General features: G+C 39.3%; 1 protein-coding gene and 1 pseudogene across 2 annotated transcripts in view; one reads left to right on the top strand and one right to left on the bottom strand.

Annotated features, from left to right (window-relative positions):
• LOC106875870 (uncharacterized) overlaps window positions 1–24,797 on the top strand; it is a 236,621-nt gene that overhangs the window by 64,486 nt on the left and 147,338 nt on the right. Inside the window, exon 2 of one of the 2 annotated variants that reach the window (XM_089360944.1) lies at window positions 4,180–4,351. The exons of the other annotated variant lie outside the window; for it this stretch is intronic. The gene's annotated coding sequence lies outside the window, so the exon portion shown is untranslated. The remainder of the gene's footprint in view (window positions 1–4,179; window positions 4,352–24,797) is intronic. 2 annotated transcript variants of the gene reach the window in all.
• On the bottom strand, window positions 10,382–13,103 carry LOC149133080 (uncharacterized; annotated as a pseudogene).

Genomic DNA, 24,797 nt, shown 5'->3' with positions numbered 1-24,797 from the left:
CATGCGAACACATTTCTCTCCTACAACATCACTATTCTCTCTCCTACACTGTCTTGCAACACGAAATACCTCGAGTCTTTGGTCCTCACGGCGCAGAACATTGGCAAATCTTTCCTTATCTGCTTCCACTCTGGCTAAATAAACCTGTCGCCTAGCCTCCCTTCTGGCACATTGGTACAATTCCCTGCTACCACCGTTCTTCCAGTCCTTCCAAGCCTGTTTCTTTTGTCTAATAGCCCTGTCTACCTCCTTGTTCCACCACCACGTTACTCTGGGTTGGGAGGGGACCTTACACCACCCACAAATCTGGTCGGTGGCTTTCAACAGGTTGTCCCGCAGAAATCTCCAATTGTCTTCCACGTTGTATGATGCTATATCCCCTTCTATTTCGTTAAATGCTTCAAGTAACTTGTCTCTAAGTCTCTGTCCGTTTGCAGGGTCTTTAAGCTTCCACACCCTTCTTCTCCAAGCCTGTCTAATTCTGGGCACCCATTTTGCCTTGATCCCAAAGTCGCTAACTACTAATCTATGTTGTGGGGTACATTCTTCGCCAGGGTAGGTTTTGGCATTTATAAGCCGCCCTCTTTCCCTATTTCTGGTGAGGATGTAGTCGATTTGGCTAGAGTGTCTGCCGGAGCGGTAGGTGACTAGGTGACTGGCAGGTTTCCTGAAGTTGGTATTGCAGACCATAAGATTGGTTGCATCACAGAACTCCAGCAGTCTGGTTCCCTCCTCGTTGCGGGAACCGAAGCCATAGCCTCCATGTATGCCATGGAAGCCCCCAGCACGACGTCCGACATGACCGTTGAAGTCTCCAGCCACAAAGAGAAGGTCCCTGTCACTCGTCGACGAGGTAGTTTGCAAGAGGGTGTCATAGAATTGGTCTTTCAGACCATCTGGTAGCCCAGGTTGAGGTGCATAGGCTGAGATGACAGTAGCTAATCTATGATGAAGCACTAGTCTGATCTTAAGTACTCTGTCACTTACTCTAACGACCTCGATTACCTTATCCACCCATTTCTCCGCTAGAAGTATTCCTACGCCCCCGACCCCGTCAGTGTTCCCTGCCCAGAAAATCTTGTACCTGTGTTCTTTGCCTGTGAGGAACCTTGCAGAACCTCCTCTCCATCTTACTTCCTGGATGCAGCACATATCTACGCATCTCCGTTCAAGCATCTCAACAATTTCACCAGATCTACCTTTCAGCGTGCCGACGTTGAGAGTGCCCCAGATCTACCTTTCAGCGTGCCGACGTTGAGAGTAATGTATAGATATATGTACATATATATTTGTATATATGCATATTATTTATATTATTATATATACATAAAGGCGGTGCTCCAGCATGGCCTCAGTCAAATGACTGAAACAAGTAAAAGAGTAAAAGAGTATACATACATACATTCATATATATATATATATATATATATATATACATGTCATTATTCAGTTTTATTTCAAGACTTCTTGCCAATAGAGAAAGACATAGTTTTTAACCTAGATCCGAGGCTTGTTCATTTGAATTTCAATATCATATCAACAACAGGGTATTTTTGTAAATATATATATATGTGTGTGTGTGTGTGTGTATGTCTTTGTATGTATATAAGGGTGAATTGACAAACAAACGAAAAAGGCACTCAACAAATTTAGGAGGAGTTACATATATTATTATTTAAAAGTTTTATTCATCCCCTTGTAACTTGAGGTTTTGTAGGCAGCACATATTCAGCAATAAAAAGTTTTTACGTATTAAACCGTGTAATATAGGCTCAACTTTACATTTAGGACTCAGATTGGTGGGTTTTTTTGGGTGGGGGGCATATTTTTTTCCTTGAAAAAATGTGTTTTATATGTCATCAAATACAGTATGCTCTGTGTGTGTGTGTATATATACCTATATTTGGATGGTTAGTATGCCTCTATGCATGTGTGTGTGTGTGTGTGTGTGTGTGTGTGTGTGTGTGTCTGCCTCTCTCTTACCCTCAAACTGTATATTTTACTGGACTTTGGTGATAATTGAGATATTTTCTCTCTCTTTTTACTCTACAATAAATAAAAATATTCCTGTTAAATATTTCATTACATCATGTTATTGCTAAATAAATAAAAAGAATGCAATGTGTGCACATTCACACACACACATGCATGCACACTCAGGTCTGGCAACATTAAAAGTGAACCAAAAGATAATGCTGTGTTATTTCTATTAAATCTACAAAGATGGTAAACATACAGCTGAGTTTAGAAAAGAAAAAAAAGATTTCTTTAGGAGTTCTTTTTTGCTCCCCGTTTTTCTTCATTCCTCTCTTCTTCCCCCTCTCCCTTCTCCTCAACTCCCTGTTTATTTAATTCCTTATTTTTTCACTTCTATTTTTCCAGATATGCTTTAATAGTATCTACTAAGACTGAAACATTTCATATTATTTGTTGATGTTTTTCTTATGAACCCCCTCCCTCCCCCCAAATATACACACACATATATAAAAAGTAGAAGAAAAAAGGAATAAATTCTAAAAATTATTTTTATTTTTAGGATTCAAGAATGTAAACTTTTGGAGGGTTGACAATCTGAACAGCAAGTTTTTGACCTGCTAAAAACTGGCAGTTTTATTTGATGGTGGTGTGTTTGTTTCTTGAATATATAAACAGTTGTAAATCTAAAAGTATTTTATGCTGGTGCTAACATTGTTCAGTATTGGTTCCAAAATTTTGGCTCAAGGCCATCTGTTCTGGGGGAAGGGGTAAAGGTGATTACATCACCCCACCATCACCACCACCGTCAACATCATCATCTCATTCTCATCACCCCCCCACCACCACCACATCATCGTCATCACCACCATATCATCATCATCATCATCATACCATCATGCCACCACCATCATCATACCATCATCTTCATCATCATCATTTAAAGTCTGCTTCCCTTTCTGGCATGGGTTGAATGGTTTGACTGAGGACTGGCAAGTCAAAATACTGTACTAAGCTCCAATCTGATTTGACAAGGTTTCTATAGCTGGATGCCCTTCCTAACACCAAATGTTTTCTATTATAGGCACTAGGCCTGAAATTTTGGGGAAGGGGACAAGTCAATTACACTGACCCCAGAATTTCACTGGTACTTAATTTATCAACCCCCAAAGGATGAAAGGCAATCAGTCATTTTAACTCTTGTCTTCTACGCTTGTATGGGTCAGATGGAATTTGTTGAAGCAGATTTTCTACAGTCAGATGCCCTTCTTGTTACCAACCCTCACCTGTTTCCAAGAAAGATACTATTTCCCCGAGGTTGGGCATGTTTCCATGGAAACTGAAAACGAATGACATGATTGCTTGTATGACAGTGACACTTGTTTACGACTGTTACACAATGTTAAGACAAGGAGACACAATTGCATCAACATACACATAGACATGTTTATTTAATGTCTACATTTCTATGCTTGCATGGGATGGACAAACTTCATTAAGGCAGATTTTCTACAGGCAGATGCTTTTCCTATCACCAACTCTCACCTGTTTCTAAAGTAAGGTAATATTTTCCCTTCACCAAAGATGTTTTGATGGAAGGTTAGAAACAAAGGACATCACTTGCATGACTGATACTCACTCATGACTATCACATAATGTCGAGGCAAGAACGCACACGCATGACAAGCTTCTTTCAGTTTCAATCTACCAAATCCACTCACAAGGTTTTGGTTATAGTCTGGGGCTGATGTTTGAAGACACTTGTCTCAGGTGTCATGCAGCGGAACTGAACCCAAGACCACTTGGTTGGGAAGCAAACTTCTCAACCCCACAGCCATTCTTGCACCAATATCCATGTCTGTGTCTGTTAGTGTTACATTTGAAATTCTTGCTTGTTATCTCTTGTATATATTAGCTGTTGCTTCCACTTTTGTTGTCTATGATGGCACTGTTGATTAGCAGGAGTCAAACTTTGTTGATAGCATTTCCAGACCTATGTCAAGCAGATAATCAGTGGAATGCCTCAGAGCAAAATACCAACTAAGAACGGATCATAACTAAACCAACCTCTTACTGTAGTTATTCTATTCTACTATTGGCATCATTTGAAACAGTTGACGTCTGTGAATTCTTCATGGTGGTTTGGCAAATATATGGAGGGAGATTTTGTAATTATATTCAAGAATTACCAATTACTTTAAGCAGTTTGGTGATCATGTAGAAATTCCTTCACTGCCTTGTCTGTATATCAACCAACAAGAGAACCCATATAAAGTCTCTTGAGCTGCTAGAAATAGTAGCTAAGTCTCCCTCAAGTCATATATACTAACTTAAAATAAGAAAGGACATTACCACATGTATTCTGTTTTTAGAACATGTACACCATGTTCCTGTGGTTGGCAATAGCAAGGGCATCTGACCTTAAAATACTTCCTCAGAAAAACTATCTGACCCATACTGGCATGGAAAAGCAGATGTAAAACACTGATGGTGGTGGTGGTGGTAATGATGATGATGGTGGTGGTGTTAGTGGTGATGGTGTAGTTTGATATAACATTGAGTATGACTTCATTTTGAGTATGGTTTCAGTTTGTGCATGGCTTCATTACTAGTACAACTTCATTTTGAATATGGCATCATTTCATGTTTGTATCTTAGAAATAATTGAGTTAGCATGTCTGCTAAGAGAAAGTGAAACAGCATTAATAATCAAATAGAAAAACAAGGTTTTTCTGTATCTGGTTCGTGGTGGAAAGGCATCAAACACTGCAAAGTGATCCAAAACCTTTATGCATAAAAATTTCATGTTAATTTATGATGGAAGGCTTTTGATTTACTTTACACTGGAAGTTCTATCCTAGAACCAGAAGTGGTGGTCTCAGGTGGGTTGGCATCAAAAGGTGTTTTCAAATATAAAACAATATACATAATTCAACATTGATGGGTTTTTTACAGTTATTTAGCCCTTTAGCATTCAGATTACTCTGTCAAATATAATGCTTATTTGTTCACATTGTTTTGATTTAATCATGGGATTATCTTGTATCTTTGAGATTTTGACGATGTGATTGTTTATATATAGACTGACTTTGTAGGGTAGGTGTGAGGCTGGTTTGAACATAAACCAGGTAGAATATTTTGGCTGGATATGGCCTGTTTAAATGCTAAACTAGGCTGTTGGAATTTGCTTATCTTTGGCAAGGACACTGTGTGGCACTGGTGACAAGATATGAAGAATTAATTCTTAAGATTTGGCTGGCAGCAACTCTGTTGATTTGGCCATGTTGCAAGTGAAACTGGTATTGTTTGATATTTCCTAATTGTTGATATTTTGTTTTCTGTTTCAATAATTAGAGTATAAAAACCATGTTGTTCAATGAAGGTATGTGTGTATGTGTGAGTGTGCGCACGCGCACCATCAGAAGAATAGAACCTGTTGATATAATCATTAGTTATTAATTAAGAAGTGAGTCTAATTATAGACTGTATAATAACAGGGTCACAACTATAATGCCTGAAGCAGTGTATGAACTTTTGCCCTATTTCCCAGAAATATGGAACCTTAAGTACTTGGCTGTTAAAACTTCTTCAGCAGATTAATAATTTCTTAAATAAACATAGGGTGTCAATTCTATATAATGTAAGGGTCGGTGTGTAAATAAAATTGAGTGGTGTGTGTGATATTTTTCTCAACAACAAAATGATAGGGAATGGAATGGCTACAACTGGGAATTGAAACTGGGTCATAAAATTGGCTGACTAATACAAAACAGGTGGAACAATCATGCTATCTGGGCCAGTGGGCCTGTGGATTTTGGCAAATTCTCTTTCATTCTTTTGAAGTCCTCAAAATGTATTTTAAGGTTTTATTAAAACAGTTAATTGTATTCTTATTATATAAATATCTTTGATGTATTAAGACTTGGATGGCTGTGTCAACAGAATGCTAGACAACCAGCTGAGATATAGTCAGTCTCATACACTTTGATTGCTATTAAATTGAGTTAGTAGAGAAGACAGTTTCTTCTTTAATATCCCAAGCCACTTGGCTGTAAAAAAGATACCACTTAGTGATATGTAATCCATTACCATAAACAGTGGATGTGCTGTAAAATTGATAATTTTTCTTCTTTGGCTTGTAACAAGGAGGTAAATTCTTCCTGGAGGGAAGGTTATCCGTTGGAGACTAACATCTTATTCAGAGAAGATTTGATGCTGATTTACTGTCACTGGAATCAGAGGTCTATGAAAGAATAGTAGATGATACAGTTCTATATTTAAGAGATGAGGAATTATGTACATATTTACATTTGACAGACATTTGTCCTCATCTTGTTTCAACATTTCGGTTGATGTACCCTCCAACCTTCATCAGGTGTCCAGGTTCGAAATTTCCCCAAGACACCTGATGAAGGCTGGAGGGTATATCAGCTGAAACGTTGTGTTAATAACAAACAAGATGAAGACAAATATCCGTCAAATGTAAATAATGTAAATAGTAGATGATATTGCTTACAGGTTTGTGTGTGTGTTTTATGCATCCACGTAAACAAAAACCTAATGGTTGAGTGGAGGATTAACCTCTCGCCTGAAAAATTGTCCCTTTGTATCTTTTTTTTTGCCATTATCTCCTTCTTTTATTATCCTAAAAGAAGAAAGGAACATCCATTGCCCTTTTAAGGGACTGATAAACTGTGATATAGGTAGGGATAACAGAGTAAATATTGAGCTGTTAATATGATAATTATCTACATTTTAAAAAATACATGGCCTGCATTTTGTGGTCAACACTATAGGTTCCTGATAAGCTAATCACAGGTTCATTGTATTTTCTGATGGTGAGGATGATAAAGGAGTGTTTGATAAGGGAGTGTTTCAGGGTGGAATAACTACCACAAAGTACTTTTTGCTTGAGATACTTTTTTATTGGTAATTTTCACACCAATATGTACGTTTTTGACCAATACACACCACGTGTACACAGCACCACCACCACCACACATTTGTTTTCCATGCTAACATAAGTGAAATGGTTTGTCCCAATACAAGTCTGTTCTTATATGGAATCGCTTCTGTCTTGCACAGCATACACACATGATGTTCTTCAACATGGTTTCTGTCTACCAAATCCACTCAGAAGATTTTGGTTAGCTTGGCTCTAGATCCATGCAGTAGGACTGAACCCCAAGCCACAGGGTTGGGAAGTGAAATTCCTAATTCCTAACCACATGGCCATGCCTGAATTGTACTTAATAAATCTGTTTTTTTTGTAGAAAGAGAGAAACGCTTTGCTGTTTACGGAAGGAAGTGTTACCTGGACTTGTTTCATTCTTCCTACAATACTCTGGTAAAGGTAAAGACCCCGTTCGGTGATGAATGACCATGGACTTGCACCTAGAAAGTTCCCCTCCAAAGCACAAGTCTGGGCAAGGTTGTTTATAGAAGATCAGCAGTCACCCATACATACCAGCCTCCCCTCTCCATGCCACCAATGTTATCCAAGGGAAAGGCAACGGGGTCGATATAGCTTGGCACCAATGATGTCGCAACTTATTTTTACAACTGAGTGAACAAGAAATAGAGTGTCTTGCTCAAGAATATAACACACAGCCTGGTCCAGGAATTGAACTCATGATTGTGAGCCCGATGCTCTTACCACTGAGCCATATGAACATCATAAATCAAGTGAAATAACTACAACCAGGAAACAAAACCAAATCACAGACTGCAATTCTCATTCTGATGAACAAACAGCAGATACCATTATTCATTGACAGAAGAAATAGAAATATGTCTTGTAAATAGGGAGAAATGTTAGTGTAAGGCAAAATACCTTGTGTTGTTTAAGTCCCTTGCATTCTGAGTTCAGCTTTGCCTTTTCTTGATAATGTTGAATCAATTTAGAACGGTATCATTAAAATGTTTGGCAGAATGTTTTGCGATATCTATTTCAGCTCTTTGTGTTCGCAGCAGGGGTTGTGGCATCAAAACAAAAAAACTTCGGCTCCAACTCCAACTCCTCTACTGTTGGCACCTCCGACTCCTCTACTGTTGGCACTTCCAACTCCTCTTTATGTAATTAAGTGATTGTGGTCTACATATCTCATAAAGCATATGCATACACTTGTACTTTGAGTAGGCCTTTATATTATAACTGGTTTATATTAAAGAAGCACAGAAAAGTTGACATAATAACTGTGATACTGACTATGATGATGTTGATGATAATTAACATTATTTCTAGCATAAGAAATCTACTTATTAATTACAAAATACCTCTTTTTATTGATATTGTGAGTCAACGTCAGTATGGTTTTGCCGATTCTAACTCCAACTACCCCTTAATTGTTTCCAACTCCGACTCCATGACTCTGACTCCACAGCCCTGGTTCCAAGTTCAAATCCTGTTGTGGCCCAGTCTGGGTGATAAGATTTATCTATAATCTGGCTTAACACTACCACCTGTGATACCATGGGTGCCTTTTGTGGAATCTACTCTTTTGCAAGCTTTCAGGCCAAGCTTCAGGATTGCCTGCTTCCTACTTCACAACTGGCGCAACTGTTAGCATGCGGTGCACAAAATGCACGACAGTCTTTACATTCTAAGTTCAAATTCTGCCACGGTCAACTTTGCCTTTCGGGGTCGATAAAACAAGTACCAGTTGAACACTGGGGTTGATGTAATTGACCGCTCCCTCAAAATTTCAAGCCTTGTTCCTAAAAGTAGAAAGGATTATAGGTTCAGGTATGGCTGTGTGATTAAGAAGTTTGTTTTATAGTTAAACGGTTGCAGGTTCCGTCCCACTGTGTGGTATATCTTGGGCAAGTGACTTCTACTATAACCCCAGTGTAACCAAAATCTTGTGAGTGAATTTCAAAGACATGTTTGTGTGTGTGTGTATGTGTGCGTGTGTGAGCGTGTACGTGTGTGTATGTGCGTGTGTATTGGCATGTGTCTCCTTGATATAATGTACCAAATGTAAACAAACTTGTCAGTGTCATATAAGCATTGCCGCTTATTTGTAATCTTGTTTGAAAATATGTCTGGACTAAGGGAATATATTATTTTGCTTGGAAATAAATGAGGGTTGACAACAGGAAAGAGCATCCAGCCATAGAAAATAGAAGCACAGAAAAGTTGACATAATAACAGTGATACTGACTATGATGATGATGATGATAATTAATATTATTTCTAGCATAAGAAATCCACTTATTAATTACCCCCTTCCTCTCATTAAATTATGCTTATGTCTGGAAAATATTCCCTCAAAATTCTAATATTTCTCTTTAAAACAACAAAACTGTATAAATCTTCACCAGAATATTTTTATATTCTCTGACACTAATTTTTGGTGGGACCTTTAGACTGCCTTTTAACTATTGTTTTCCATACAAAATACCTCTTTTTTTTATTGATGTGTGTGTGTGAGTGAGTGTATATGTGTGTGTGTGTGTGTGTGTGTTTTCCTTAGTGATAACAGGAAGTTTGACTGCCCAAGTATTTATGATTATGTTATTAATATGTAATTATCAGCTTTGACCTAAGTATGTCAGTTAGGAGTGGCAGAAAGTCTCACTGTTAGGGGTTAGAGACTTAAAATGATAGACAACCTACTTCCTCTGTCCCCACTTGTTGACTCTTCTTTGCTGTCAGCCCCTATCTTCACCCCCACTTCCAGTTCTTTTTACACTTTCACTTCATCCATCCCAACCCTATCTCTGTAACCCCTCCTCTAGTCTGTTTTATCATCAATGTCTGCTTTAGAACGCTTCTCTCATTCTCATCATACACTTTGTCCATTTCCATATTCAGTTTCCTTCAAATTTTGACTAATTTTTTATAAATTTTGATTTTAGATACAGGGACAAAAAACGAAAACAATATTCCATGTAATCTCATGATAATGATAATAATCCTTTCTACTAGAAGCAACAAGGCCTCAAATTTGGGGGAAGGGATTAAGTCAATTACATCGACCCTAGTGCACAACTGGTACTTAATTTATTGACCTAGAAAGGATGAAAGGTAAAGTCGACCTTGGCAGAATTTGAACTCAGAATGTGAAGATGGCACAGGAGTGACTGTGTGGTAAGTAACTTGCTTACCAATCACATGGTTCTGGATTTGGTCCCACTGTGTGACACCTTGAGCAAGTGTCTTCTACTATAGCCTTGGGCTGACCTAAGCCTTGAGTGGATTTTGTAGACAGAAACTAAAAGAAGCCCATCGTATCTATCTATCTACCTACCTACCTACCCACATATGGTTGTGTGTCTGTGTTTCCCCCCCCCCCCCACATTGCTTGACAACCGATTTTGGTGTGTTTGCGCCCCTGTAACTTAGCGGTTTAGCAAAAGAGACTGATAGAATAAGTACTAGGCTTACAAAGAATAAGTCCTGGGGTTGATTTGCTTGACTAAAGGCGGTGTTCCAGCATGGCCGCAGTGAAATGACTGAAGCAAATAAAAGAATGGACAAAATACCGCTAAGCATTTCAGCCGGTGTGCTAACCATTCTACCAGCTCACTGCCTTCATGATAATGATACAACAGTAAAACTCTGTGTGTGTGATCATTTAATGTCTGGCTTCCGTAGGCATTACTGTGTGGTAACAAGCTTGTTTCCCAAACATCTTGTTTACAATTCAGTCCCACTGTGTGGCAACATGGACAAATGTCTTCTACTATAGCCCTTAGCTGATTAAAGGCTTGTGAGTGGTTTTGCTGCTGCTGCTGCTGCCACTACAACTACTAATAATAATAATGAAATTATTGTGTATAATGCTCAGGTGCATTACAACTCATCAAAGGTGCATGTACAGTACATAGAATTATGTACAAAAGTCAGGAAAGTGAACAGTGTATCAGTTATGATATGCCTCTGTACATGTGTATGGAGGAGGGATATCAGGCGTTGGTGAATTTCCGGAAGCCTGGAGGTTTTTAAGGATGCAATGTCTTGGCAGCTAACAACTGATGCAGGTGGTTTGTTCCATGATTCAGCAACTCTGGGTGTGAAAAAATGTCTCCGAAAGTCATGGGAATTGTTTTCTGATTTTGTAGGCATGCCCATGTTTGTTAGACACATGGAATTCAAAATGGTGCTCAAGGTGGTTGTTGGCACGATGGTTAATAATTTTGTGGGTGTTTACCAAGTCAGTTGCCAGACATCGGAGCTTCAGTGTATCCATGCCCAAGGAAGCAAAGCTTTCAGAGTATGGTAGATGTTTGATGGAGGGTATTTGCTTGGTTGCACATCTCTGAACAGTTTCCAGGAGGTTAATGTTCTGAGCAAGATAGGGGTTCCAGACTGGTGATGCAAATTCCAAGTGTGGTTGCACCATAGCCATATACAACCTTAAAAAGATAGCTGGAGAGCAGCTGACAAAGGTCTTGCTCAGTGATGCCAAGACACCTTTGGCCTTCTTGACAATTTTAGAGATGTGCTTTGTCCAGTGCAAATCGCTGCTGACAGTAATGCTCAGGTCACGTTCACAAGAAAACTTCTTGATATTAGTGCTGTGGAGGGAGTATGTGGAATCTGGGTTTTTCCTCCCGGGTTTTTCCTCCTAAAATGCATGGTGGTCCACTTGTCTACAGCCAGCTTGAGTTGCCAGTCCGTGATCCGTTGTTGCATTGTGTGCAAGTCCAATTGCAGGAAAGATCTATAGTGTTTAGGATCTGTCCTTTTTGTCTCAAGGTACAGCTTGATGTCATCTGCATATTTAAGCACTGGCATTCTTTAAGTTGACATCTATGTCATTAATGTATGCAACAATGTTTTCTTAGATGGAAAATGAAAGCTCATCACGCGTGAATTTCAATCAGTTATTAGAATTCTAGTTTATAAATTTTGAGACCATTCAATCATTTTTCCTGCCTATTATTCCTGGGAAGGTCATGGAAGTAATGCCCTTCCTATCGTTATACTTTCTGGCTGGATTCTCAAATGTGAGCACCTGAAACTGGATATTATCCAACCATCTCATTCTTAGTCTAACCCTAGGTCTTCTTCCAGTTGGTTTGACTTGAAGAATCCATCTTGTAATTCTTTCCTGCAACATTTTAATCACATGTCTGTAGTACTAGAACTATGACCACTTTATGTAAAGAAGTGGCTTCATTTGGACAGACTCCTTCATCTTTAAATTATGCTCTGTTGTGTCTAGTAATTTTACTCTGGAAAGCTTTTGGACGAACCCCATTTCAGCCACTTGTATTTATAATTATATTCCTCTGGTCCAACTTAAAGACCAGCTTGGCGCCTGGTGTGAACAAGGCCATCGAATATGAAAAAGGATCAAATGAATAAACCATACCATAAACAGAAAAGATCCAATTAGGATAATCATTTATATCATCCTTGCCATTTGATTAAGATGATAAAGATTACAAATAAAATTGTCATTTCACCCCTTTAAGGAAAAACAAATCAAGTTGAAAATGTTGACACTGCAAAGAGTCGTCGTCCGTCCAGCCTTTTTCTTTTCTTTTTTCTCCCCTTAATCATTTATACAACTTTCGGAGTGCTGTGGACTTGAAACAGAAATCCTCCCTATGTTTTTATGAGATATCTTTGAATCATGGGTACTGGATCGTTTTTTTTCTTTTCTTAATATTAATCTTTATCATCTTGGTCGAATGGCATAAAAACAGACGGAGAGACTATCTCTTTATAGACGAAGATCAGTTGCAATGTGAGGAACTGAATCTCATAAGAATGGAAAAACAAACGTGTTGTACCTTGAAATTGTAGCCTCAGTGAGATCATTTAAGTACGTCATCAAGTACACGCTGAAAGGAAATGACCAAGCTGCTATAATAACGAAATTAGTCAATATCTAATGGGTGGGTGAGTAGGTAGGTATATTGGACCATCAGAAGCAATTACATCCATTTTAGGATTTTCAGTTCGTGAAAGAGCACATGCATATAGTAAGACTGCAAGTTCATCTACCAGATGAACAGATAATATTTGCTCAGACATAATGGAGATATATATGGCTGTCAATGAACGGCGTATGAGAACAACATTGACAGAATGTTTGCAAAAAACATTACTTTATCCAAGTGAAGTATTTCACTTGGAAAGAAGAAAGCGAGGAAAAATGTTGAAGGCCATTTGAACGTTTACAAAGAAGAAACGGTAATTTTTCAGATTAACACCCGCACGATCTTCACTAGGGTGTTAGGGTTAGGCTTGGGGTTTTGTCTAGGGAATTCTGTCCCTAACCGTAACCATAACCCTAACATCCTAGTGAAGATCGTGCGGGTGTTAATCTGAAAAATTACCGAAGAAACACTTGGTCGTGTTTATGTTGTCACACTAAAGGCAGGAGAACTGTTATTATTTAAGAATTTTATTGCATGAAGTTCGAAATAGTATTTTTTCCTTTCCCTCTTCGTATCGACATTTTCAACTTGGAGTGGTTGTGACCCAAAGGATCACGGCAGGTACATCTAGTAACTATTAAAAAGGAAGTGCTCATAACATCAGCATTGTCTACTTCATGAGTATTTTGTAATGATTTTTTAAGGCAAAATAAAGAAAACCTCATTGCTGTTAGTCTATGACAAGTTTTAAACTTTTATATATGGAGACATCTATATTTACATTTTCATTTTCTCATCGACATCAATTTATACCTCATCAGTAAGTCACACTGGTCTCCTCGTTCTTCCAACCTTCTCTGAAAATCTAAAACTTGATAAGTATTTTGAAAACCCGACTATTTTTGTACATGCTTTATTTTTTTACTATTTTCATTTCTTTCGATTGGTGAAGGGCGGTGGCTGTGTCTGGTGGAAAGATATCTAAAACGACACTCAAGACACTTGGCTACTTGTACGTTTATGTTCTTTTTTCTCTTCTGTTTTACATATGTAAACAGAGAGAGAGAGGTCACATCTATCCTATCATTCGTTCCGCCCATTGAAGTCTACACATATTATTGAAGTGTGTATTATGTATTTGCTATGTGCGTGTGTATCTCCATATATTCGCTATTTGTGTATGTATGTTTGCTATTTCTCTTGTCACTGTTTATGTATGTTATTGAAGTGTACATAATACATAATTTATATTATTTCTTTCTTTTGGCATTGTTAGGAAGTATAAATATTAAATAAGGGAACATAAAATAAATCTAAAACCAGTGATGTCGAACTAATTCTATGATAACAACTATTGAAAGTTGTAACTGGAACTCTTCCCCCTACCTTTTATCTTCTTCCTCTCTCTCGCTCTTACTCTTTCCCGCCCTTCCTTTTATACACACTTGTAGTCGAAACCTTTCACAAGAAAATTATTCAGGATATTATTGGGGTCTAGAATTAGGATTGTTATTAAACTATAGTGATGTAAATAAGAAATTTAACATATAAACTCAATTTAACCTGGAGAGTAGAGGGAGTATTTGTATGAAGGTGTGTGTGTGTGTGAATTCATTTATGGTCATCTTAGCATGCTGAGACTTCTTGCAATAGACAAAACATTTTGAGGCAGCGTTTTTACAGCCAGTTGGCCCTCACAATCCCAACCATTTTAGATGTTTCTTATGATGTACAGGAATATGGTATGCCTATTATAAAAACCAGGACACACAGTATGTGGGTGCGTGTGCACACACTCTTGTGTAGACATCATGTGATGGTTGTAAATGAGCATCGTCGTCTTACAAGCGAGGTTGTTCCAATTTTCTGTTAAAGTATGGGTAATTTTTCAGATTAACACCCGCACGATCTTCACTAGGGTGTTAGGGTTAGGGTTTTAAGGTCAGGGTTAGGGTTTTAGTGTCAGGGTTAGGGTTTTAAGGTCAGGGTTAGGGTTTTAGGGTTACGGTTAGGGACGGAATTCCCTAACCCAAACCCTAAAACCTTAACCCTGACCCTAACACCCTAGTGAAGATTGTGCGGGTGTTAATCTGAAAAATTACCAAAATATGTTAGGCCATGGGAAAATATTACCTTGTTCGAAAATGGTTGGGTCAGTGGCAGGAAGGGCATCTGGCCATAGAAGATCTGCCTTAATAAATTCTACCTGACCCATGCAAGCATAGAAAAATGGGTGTTAAACAATGGCAAATTAGCCTGATATGTCTCCGTAATATATAAAGTCTCAGGTCCCCAGTAAATGCAATTGCTTTGGTTAATTGAGCCATTTAATCTAAATGTGTCTTCACCACTCAAAACAGTCATTGTTAAAAAGTGTGCATCTTCTACACATCTTGATACTAGCACCAGGGTCAGATTAAGACCCATCGAGGCCCTAAGCACTTAAAAAAATTTGGTGCACCCCATAAAAGATTATGTAATTCAAAATATAAATAATAAGAAACCATAAAATAAATTTTTATTTTTGAAAACGAAACAAAACAGTAAGAGGGAAATTAATGTTTATTAATTTATTCTTTTACTTGTTTCAGTCGTTTGACTGCAACCATGCTGTAGCGCAGCCTTTAGTCGAACAAATCGAGCCCAGGACTTATTCTTTGTAAGCCTAGTACTTATTCTATCGGTTTCTTTTACCGAACCACTAAGGGACGTAAACACATCAACATCGGTTGTCAAGTGATGGTGGGGGGACTAAAAGACACACACACACACACGACGGGCTTCTTTCAGTTTCCGTCTACCAAATCCACTCACAAGGCTTTGGTCGGCCCGAGACTATAATAGAAGACACTTGCCCAAAATTCCACACAGTGGAACTGAACCCAGAACCATGTTGTTGGGAAGGAAGCTTCTTACCACGCAACCACGCCTGTGCCTATATTTGAAAAGTTTCCTTCTACTTTTTTGAATTGCAAAGTCTTTGATCAGATCCTCAAAATTAATCTTAGGTAACACATCTGCATCTATACTTAAAAGAAACAAAGACATCCCGAATATTATTTCAGCAAGTTTAAAGTGATTTTTGTGTGTGCCGTAAACCATTTACCATTTCTGTGGTGCCCCCCTCCCTCAATGTCCTAAGCACGTGCTTATGTTGCTTAATGGTTAATCCAGCGCTGAGTATTACTCATAAAACTCCCCTCGTGGGTCCAGATCGTCTTCGCTGAAAGCGTGGATTATTCTTGGAATGTGACTACCATTCACAGCTCTTTAAAATGCAATAGATGCTTGAGTTTTAAACGACGGTGATGAAGATGATGATAAACATGTGTTTTGTGGATGAAGGGATTCACCTTTGTCTAAATATCTTTTATATTCATTAATTATAGCTTTTTAGTGATATTCTGAAGCTACAAATGCGATACAAGTTGAAAGTTGTTAGCATTCATATCTTGTTTTTTCAAGTGGCTGTGTAGTAAGTAGCTTCCTTACCAACCACATTGTTCCAGGTTCAGTCCCACTGCATGACACCTCGGGTAAGTGTCTTCTACTATAGCCTTGGACCAACCAAAGCCTTGTGAGTGGATTTGGTAGACAGAAACTGAAAGAAGCCAGTCGTATATATATATATATATATATATATATATATATATATATGGGAGAATTTACGAAAAAACAACAGACGAAGACAGGTGGTATAAACAACAAATGGATGTATTAGTTTAACGCTCGGGAGTAGAGAAAGTCTTTGACGTTTTGAGCCTACGCTCTTCAACTGAAAGGAACACAGAAAGAAACAAGGAGAGAAACAAGGAGAAAAAAATATAAATGTAGTGGTCAGCGATCTATCATGGCGAAAGCCGAATAGATGGATCACACAGGAGAGCTAAGAAAAAGGGGAGATAACAAAAGAGTGGTGAACCCAAGACGAGAAGCTGCGTGTGTGTGAGAGAATGTTGGTGATCTTAACGTATATATGTGTGTATGTAGGTGTGAAGGTGTGAAAATGTGGGGAAGGGAATTGGTCAGTGCTAGTGTGTGCGTGGTGGTGTGTTGTGAAGTGATGTGTTGTGTGATATGGTGTAGCGTGGTGTGATGTGAGGGTGTTGGGAGGTGGGGGAGGCGAGAGTATATATATATGTATGTATGTATGTGTGTGTGTGTCTGTTTGTCTGTGTATGTTTATGTGTCTGTTTGTCCCCCTTAACTTAGCAGTTTGGCAAAAGAGACTGATAGAATAAGTACTAGGCTTACAAAGAATAAGTCCTGGGGTCGATTTGTTCGACTAAAAGCGGTGCTCCAGCATGGCCACAGTCAAATGACTGAAACAAACAAAAAAATTACTAATAAAATTATTAGAGTGTGTCCAATTATCTAACTGGACAGTAAAAGGGAAAAATATATCAACCTATTCTTCCTCCACCACCGCGACCCATTATTTGGAGGTTATTGCAGTGACTATGGTAATGGTGGGTGGGTGGGGGGGAGGCATACAGATGATGGCTTGATTTTAATAGCATTTACACAATGTTGGGATCTCAGCCCAGACATTTTTGACAGCCTCTTTTCATTATTTCACCATCAGTTGTTTTTTTTCTGGCTGGGTGGATGGATGGGTGTTTGTATGTATGTATGTATGCATGCATGCATATATGTGCGTGTGTGTATGAGATAGAGAGTTCCAACTCCTTGAAGACTGCACTAAAGCTACATCCTACACACGCATACGTGTGTGTGTGTGTGTGTGTGTTTTATCATCCTTGACCTAATTCTATTCTAGTTATGGACAGCTATAAGCTTTTGACATTTGTTCATTCTATTCTTACCGTTGAACCTCCCCCCTCCCAGCTTGCTTGACTGTGTTATCCAAGGTATATCTATACACACACACACACACACACACACACACACACACACACACACACACACACACACACACAGACACACATACAAAGGGTAATATTTGATGTCTCTAAAATGTTATATCTTTGTATTGTTGTTCATCCAGTTTGAATTTAAGTTGAAATGCTCCAAAATGTTCTTGGTGTGTGTGTGTGTGTGTGTGTGTGTGTGTGTGTGGTGGGAGGGAACCAGGGTCAACTTTGCCTCACATGGATTTTCTAGTTTAGGAGTTCAGTATCCACCCTGTAATTGTTTCAACAAAACTCTTCTCTTAACATTTGTGGCGTGAAACCCTCATCATCTCTACCATTATCATTGCAATCACCATTGGTGTCATCAGTGTTTTCATCATCGCTATTCACAAAGTTATTCTGTTATGTGTTTCAGCTCTAAGGTTCTGGCCATGCTGGGGCATTTAATTTTCTCTTCACTTTGCTTCCAACATAAATGTCCACGAGTCACTCAGTTTCTTTGTGCCTTTGAAGATGTGTGAATAAAAGAGGACTCTAACCTGAAAAACAAAGGTTAGTGACAGGAAAGGCACCTGGCTGTAATACAGTGGCTCCATAATATATCCATCTAACCCATGTCAGCATAGAAAAATGTAAGTAAATACAAACAAGATTTATCTAATACTTTATAATTAGCCCTTTTATTTATCTGGCCAAATTATTTTACATATTTTACAATCAAACTGGCCAGGTCTGACCTCTCACATATACCCTACAATGTCATTCTAAAAATAAACAACCACATCATCAATTAGGTCAAGACAATATGAATTAATTGAGCACACATTTGGCAGAATAATCTGGATACTAAACGGCTATTCTTTTATTCTTTTTTTGTTTCAGTCATTTGACTGCGGCCATGCTGGAGCACTGCCTTTAGTCGAACAAATCGACCCCAGGACTTATTCTTTGTAGGCCTAGTACTTATTCTATTAGTGTCTTTTGCCAAACCGCTAAGTTACAGGGACATAAACACACCAACATCAGTTGTCAAGCAGTGTTGGTGGGGGACAAACACTGACACACACACACACACACACACACACACACACACACATGACGGGCTTCTTTCAGTTTTTGTCTACCAAATCCACTAACAAGGCTTTGGTTGGCCTGAGGCTATATTAGAAGACACTTACCCAAGGTGCCACACAGTGGAACTGAACCTGCAACCATGTTGTTGGGAAGCAAGCTACTTAATACATCGCCACTCCTGCACCTTTAACCCTTTCATTACCAATCCAGCTGAAACTGACTCTGGTTCTGAGTACACGTCTTGTTTTCATAAGTTTTGAATTAAAAAAATCATACCCCAAACCTTAGTCACAATTTATGTTCCTAACACTAACTGAATGATAACTAAGTTATTTTACTAAATTCTTTGTTATATTTAAGATTAAATGAAAGAAACACAGAGCATCTCAAAAGAAATATGGTAATGAAAGGGTTAAAGTGAGCAAGATTGATTGTGCTAAATCCTTTTTATTAAACTTGTTCAGATCTCTCTCCATATGTCCTACTGGCTCTTAGGATCTCTAATATTCTGAACTGGCAGAATCGTTGTCACACCAGACAAAACGCTCAGCGACATTTCATGTTTTTATGTCTGAACTAAAATTCCACTGACGTTGACTTTATCTTTCATCCTTTTGAGGTTATTAATAAGTACCAGTTGAACACTGGGTTGATGTAATTGACTAGCTCCCTCCACTAAAATTGCTGGCCTTGTGCCAAAAATGGAAACCAATATCCTCTTGGTTTTTAAATTCTCTATCTAGATGTGTGGTTTAGAAGTTCACTTGGAAACTGTGTGGTTTTGGGTTCTGTCGCTGTGTATTGCATCTTGGACAAGTGTCTTCTTGTACAGCTACAGCTTGGCCAGTTCCTTCAGAATGGATTTGGTTAACAGAAATGGAAATAAGGAGGCACTCTTCCTCTCTCCTCCCTCCTGTCCCTTCGCCTGTCTTTCCCTTTCCCACTGTTCTCTCTCAGTCATCGCCACCCTCCTCATCCCATTTTCTTCCCCTTCCTCCTCCAGTTTTTCATCCTATTTTTTCCTCCTCCTCCTCTTCTCCTCCGTCCGCCCTTCACTTCTCCCATTCCTCCTTCCACTTCTCCCCTTCATCTGCCCTCCCCTTTCCCCCTTTTCTTCCCCTTCCCCTCACTGTTACTTCTCCCCTGTTCCCCAACTTCCCCACCTGCATCTTCCTCTCCCCCTCTTCACTACCCCACTTCATTTTCCTCTTCATAATGAATTGTCAGAAAAATTGAAATACTCCTCATTGTTTCATCTTTCTCCCCCCCCCCCCAATCATAATCCTGTTATTGTCAGAAAAATGAAAATGGCATTAGCTCCACCGCCACCACCATCACCACTGCCACCACCATTTCTAGAGACTAGTATTTCAATGAAGGAGTGAATGATCTCTTTCAAGGAATCCTTCCTATTCTTGACATACCTCACTTCACCTCACCCTATTCTGTACAGAAGCATATTGGAACATCTGCAGCAGGCTTGAACTCACAACATGTTAGTTGGCAACTGTCTTACTTCTACATATATTTACATATGGCATGTAATTTATACTTTCAAACTTGGTTTCCTTTGAATATATCAAATTATGCCTAATTAGCAAGGGTCTCCCTCACCCACATATATGTGTGTGTGTGTGTGTGTGTGTGTGTGTGTGTGTGTGTGCATGTGTGCGTGCATGTGTGTGTGTGTGTATTTATATATATATATATATATATATATATATATATATATATATATATATATATATATATATTGCCATAGTTACATGCCATTTCTCCGACATCAACATCCATCACACATTCTCTTGTCCAATGTTTAAAGATGTCAGTTCAGTCTGCATCTCGTGTGAGTTTTTGTAATTAATTATTCCTTAGTCAGTACCATTCTTCAAAAGATTCTAACAGCAACACAGTTTGTTTTTCTTTTCCTAGATGGATATTTATTTATCCATCAAAAAAGGATACATTATGGGTTTTTGTAAAAGAGATTCTGTCTTGAAGGGAATCTGAATTTTGAGGCAGTTTTGTAACAGCATTATTAGAATTCATGCATTTCTTCTTTTTCTTTCTTAACCAATATGTTGTTTATTTTATAGTATTAATTCTTCTATCTAACAGAAACTTTTATTTCTATATTTGGCTGCTACTATCGTATGATATCTACCTTGCTATTTGCGACCTACCATAAATGACAATGCACTCATCATCATCATCATCATCATCATCGTTTAACGTCCACTTTCCATGCTAGCACAGGTTGGACGATTTGACTGAAGACTGGTGAAACCGGATGGCAACACTAGGCTCCAATCTGATTTGGCAGAGTTTCTACAGCTGGATGCCCTTCCTAATGCCAACCACTCAGAGAGTGTAGTGGGTACTTCTATGTGTCACCCGCACGAAGGCCAGTCAGGCGGTACTGGCAATGGCCACGCTCAAAATGTTGTATTTTATGTGCCACCCGCATAAGAGCCAGTCCAGGGGCACTGGCAGCGATCTCGCTTGAAAATCCTACGAAGGCAAGTCAGGCGGTACTGGCAACGGCCACGCTCAAAATGGTGTATTTTATGTGCCACCCGCACAAGAGCTAGTCCAGGGGCACTGGCAACGATCTCTCTCGAAAATCCTTACACATGTCAAGGGCACAAGTGCCAGAAAGGCGACGCTGGGCACAGGTGCTATCCCGATTTCGCTTTCGCTTGCCCCAATAAGTCTTTGCAAGCTGAGTTTCGTGTCCAATGAAGGAGACGACGTTGGCATGGGTGCCAGTCGTCGTATTTAGTTCCATTTCACTTGCCTCAACAAGTCTTCGTAAGCGGAGTTTAGTGTCCAATGTAGGAAAGGTACGCATAAGTGGGCTGGCTACACCCCTGGCAGAGGCCTTGGATTTAGGTCTCACTTGGCTTGCTGGGTCTTTTCATGCACAGCACATTTCCAAAGGTCTCGGTCAGTAGTCATCGCCTTGGTGAGGCCCAATGTTTGAAGGTCTTGCCTCACCACCTCAGCCCAGGTCTTCCTGGGCTTACCTCTTCCACGGGTTCCCTCAACTGTTAGAGTGTGGCACTTTTTCACGCAGCTATCCTCGTCCATTCTCACCACATGTCCATACCAGTGCAATCGTCTCTCTTGCACACCACAACTGATGCTTCTTATGTTCAGCTTTTCTCTCAAGATACTTACACTCTGTCGGGTATGCACACTGACATTACACATCCAGCGGAGCATACTGGCTTCATTCCTTGTGAGCTTACGCATGTCCTCAGCAGTCACGGCCCATGTTTGACTGCCATGTAGCATGGCTGTTCGTACACATGCGTCATACAGTCTGCCTTTTACTCTGAGTGAGAGTCCCTTTGTCGCCAGCAGAGGTAAGAGCTCTCTGAACTTTGCCCAGGCCATTCTTATTCTAGCAGCTACACTTTCAGCGCACCCAACCCCACTACTAACTTGGTCACCCAGATAGCGGATGCTATCAACTACCTCTAGTTTTTTTCCCTGGAATGAGACAGAAGTTGTTTCCTGTTTGTCTTCAGTGTTTATTACACCTGAACATCTGCCACATACAAAAACTAACTTCCTAGTTAACCTGCCTTTGATATATGTGCACCACTTATGTGTCCATAGCTTGCACTGGGTACATCTTATAGAGTTACTACCTACTCCTTTTCTACATACTGAGCAGGGCCATCTACCTGAAGGGGTTTGTGTTTTATCTACCTTCCTACTTATTAGGATTTTGGTTTTAGCTAGGTTGACTCTAAGGCCCTTCGATTCTAGTCCTTGCTTCCACACCTGAAACTTCTCCTCTAGTTCTGATAGTGACTCTGCAATTAGTGCAAGGTCATCAGCATAGAGGAGCTCCCAGGGGCAACCTGTCTTGAATTCCTCTGTGATCGCCTGGAGGACTATGATAAATAGGAGGGGGCTGAGGACGGAACCTTGGTGGACCCCTACCTCTACCCGGAATTCATTACTGTACTCATTTCCAACCCTCACCTTACTGACAGCATCTCTGTACATGGCTCGCACAGCTCTCACTAACCATTCTTCTATCCCTAGTTTCCTCATTGACCACCAGATGATGGATCGGGGGCCCCTGTCAAAGGCTTTCTCCATGTTGACGAAAGCAAGGTACAGAGGTTTATTCTTGGCTAGATATTTCTCCTGCAGCTGTCTTACTAGAAATATGGCATCAGTGGTGCTTTTACCTGGCACGAACCCAAACTGCATCTCATCTAAATTGATTCGCTCCCTAATTAGTTGGGCTATGACCCTCTCTGTAACTTTCATAACCTGATCTAACAGCTTGATGCCTCTGTAATTATTTGTATCTAAAGCGTCACCTTTACCTTTGTAGCAGTTGACTATGGTGCTGCTACACCAGTCATTGGGTATGACTCCTTCGTGTATCAACTGGTTCGTAATACGGGTGACAATGCTATAGCCAAACAATCCACTTATGGTCTTCAGCAATTAATTCCAGCTCATTTAGTTATTCACACTAGTACCATACTGGCCAAAGGTTTTTACAAAACAATCTCAAGTAAAAAATGCTTAGGAAAAACGACCTGTTCACTGCTTTTTTAAATGATATCAGATCTATTTACAAACATTAAAATCAATTTTTGATGACTTTTTTTTTATCTTGTATAATAAGGTATTAATTATTTTTAATAGATTTTACACTACAAATTATTTATCTGTTCCTTTCATTTTGTAGAATAAATGTTTATTGATCTTTACCATATTTCATTCTACCAACAGTTGGTAGACATCATACTGTAGTAGCACCGATATTTGTGTATGTGTGTATGTATGTATGTATGTGAATGTGTGTGTCTTATCTTTTACTTGTTTCAGTCATTTGACTGTGGTCATACTGGAGCATTGCCTCGAAGGGCTTAAGTTGAATAGATCAACCACAACACTTATTTTTAAAGCCTGTTGACAACACCAGTTGTCAAGCAGTGACGAGGGCCAAACTCACTCTCTTGTGTTCGCACATGCAAGCACACACATGACAGGCTTATTTCAATTTCTGTCTACATCAGACCCACTCAAAAAGCTTTGGTTGGCCCAGGGCAATAGTAAAAGACACTTCCCAAGGTGTCATGCAGTGGAAGTGAACCCAGAACCTCATGATTGGGAAATAAACTTCTTTCCACAGCCACACCTGCAACTAATGTGTGTGTGTGTTCTTTATGGCTTGTGCAAAGGTAGCAGCACCAAATACACACACACACACACACACACTCTCTCTCTTTCTCTCTCTATGTCTCTCTCTCTCTCTCTCTCTCTCTCTCTCTCTCTCTCTCTCTCTCTCTCTGAATATGATCAATGCCAGGTCTGCCTGACTGGCTCCAGTGCCAGTGGCATGTAAAAAGCACCCACTACACCCTCAGAGTGGTTGGCATTAGGAAGGGTATCCAGCTGTAGAAACTTTGTCAGATCAGATTGGAGCCTGGTGCAGCTGCTGGCTTTCCAGATATCTATTAAACTGTCCAACTCATGCCAGCATGAAAAACAGACGTTAAACGATGATGAGGATGATGACGATGATGATGATGATGATACACAGGGTTGGCCAAAGTCAGCTGACAGTAAATCAAAACCATTTAATTCCAAGATTTATTTATTTTTAACAACTGAATGAATTTAATAAAAGCATCATGAGACATCATGAAAATTGTTGAAACTGAAGTCTTTCTTGAGCGACAAATTTTTCCATTCGAGTCAATACAGAATTACAGATACTATTTATGGAATTTCGATTTACTCTCAGGTGACTTTTGGCCAACCCTGTATATATATATATATATATATATATATATATATATATATATATATATATATCACTACGGTGCACCGTTGGTTATGATGACGCGGGTTCCAGTTGATCCTATCAACGGAACAATCTGTTTGTGAAATTAATGTGCAAGTGGCTGAGCACTCCATAGACACGTGTACCCTTAATGTAGTTCTCGGGGAGATTCAGTGTGACACAGAGTGTGACATAGCTGGTCCTTTGAAATACAGGTA

Source organism: Octopus bimaculoides, chromosome 12 (assembly GCF_046866305.1).
Source record: "Octopus bimaculoides isolate indiv1 chromosome 12, ASM4686630v1, whole genome shotgun sequence".
Classification (NCBI taxonomy): domain Eukaryota; kingdom Metazoa; phylum Mollusca; class Cephalopoda; order Octopoda; family Octopodidae; genus Octopus; species Octopus bimaculoides.
Note: the sequence above shows the minus strand (reverse complement) of the source record. Positions and strands in the feature narration are given on the sequence as shown.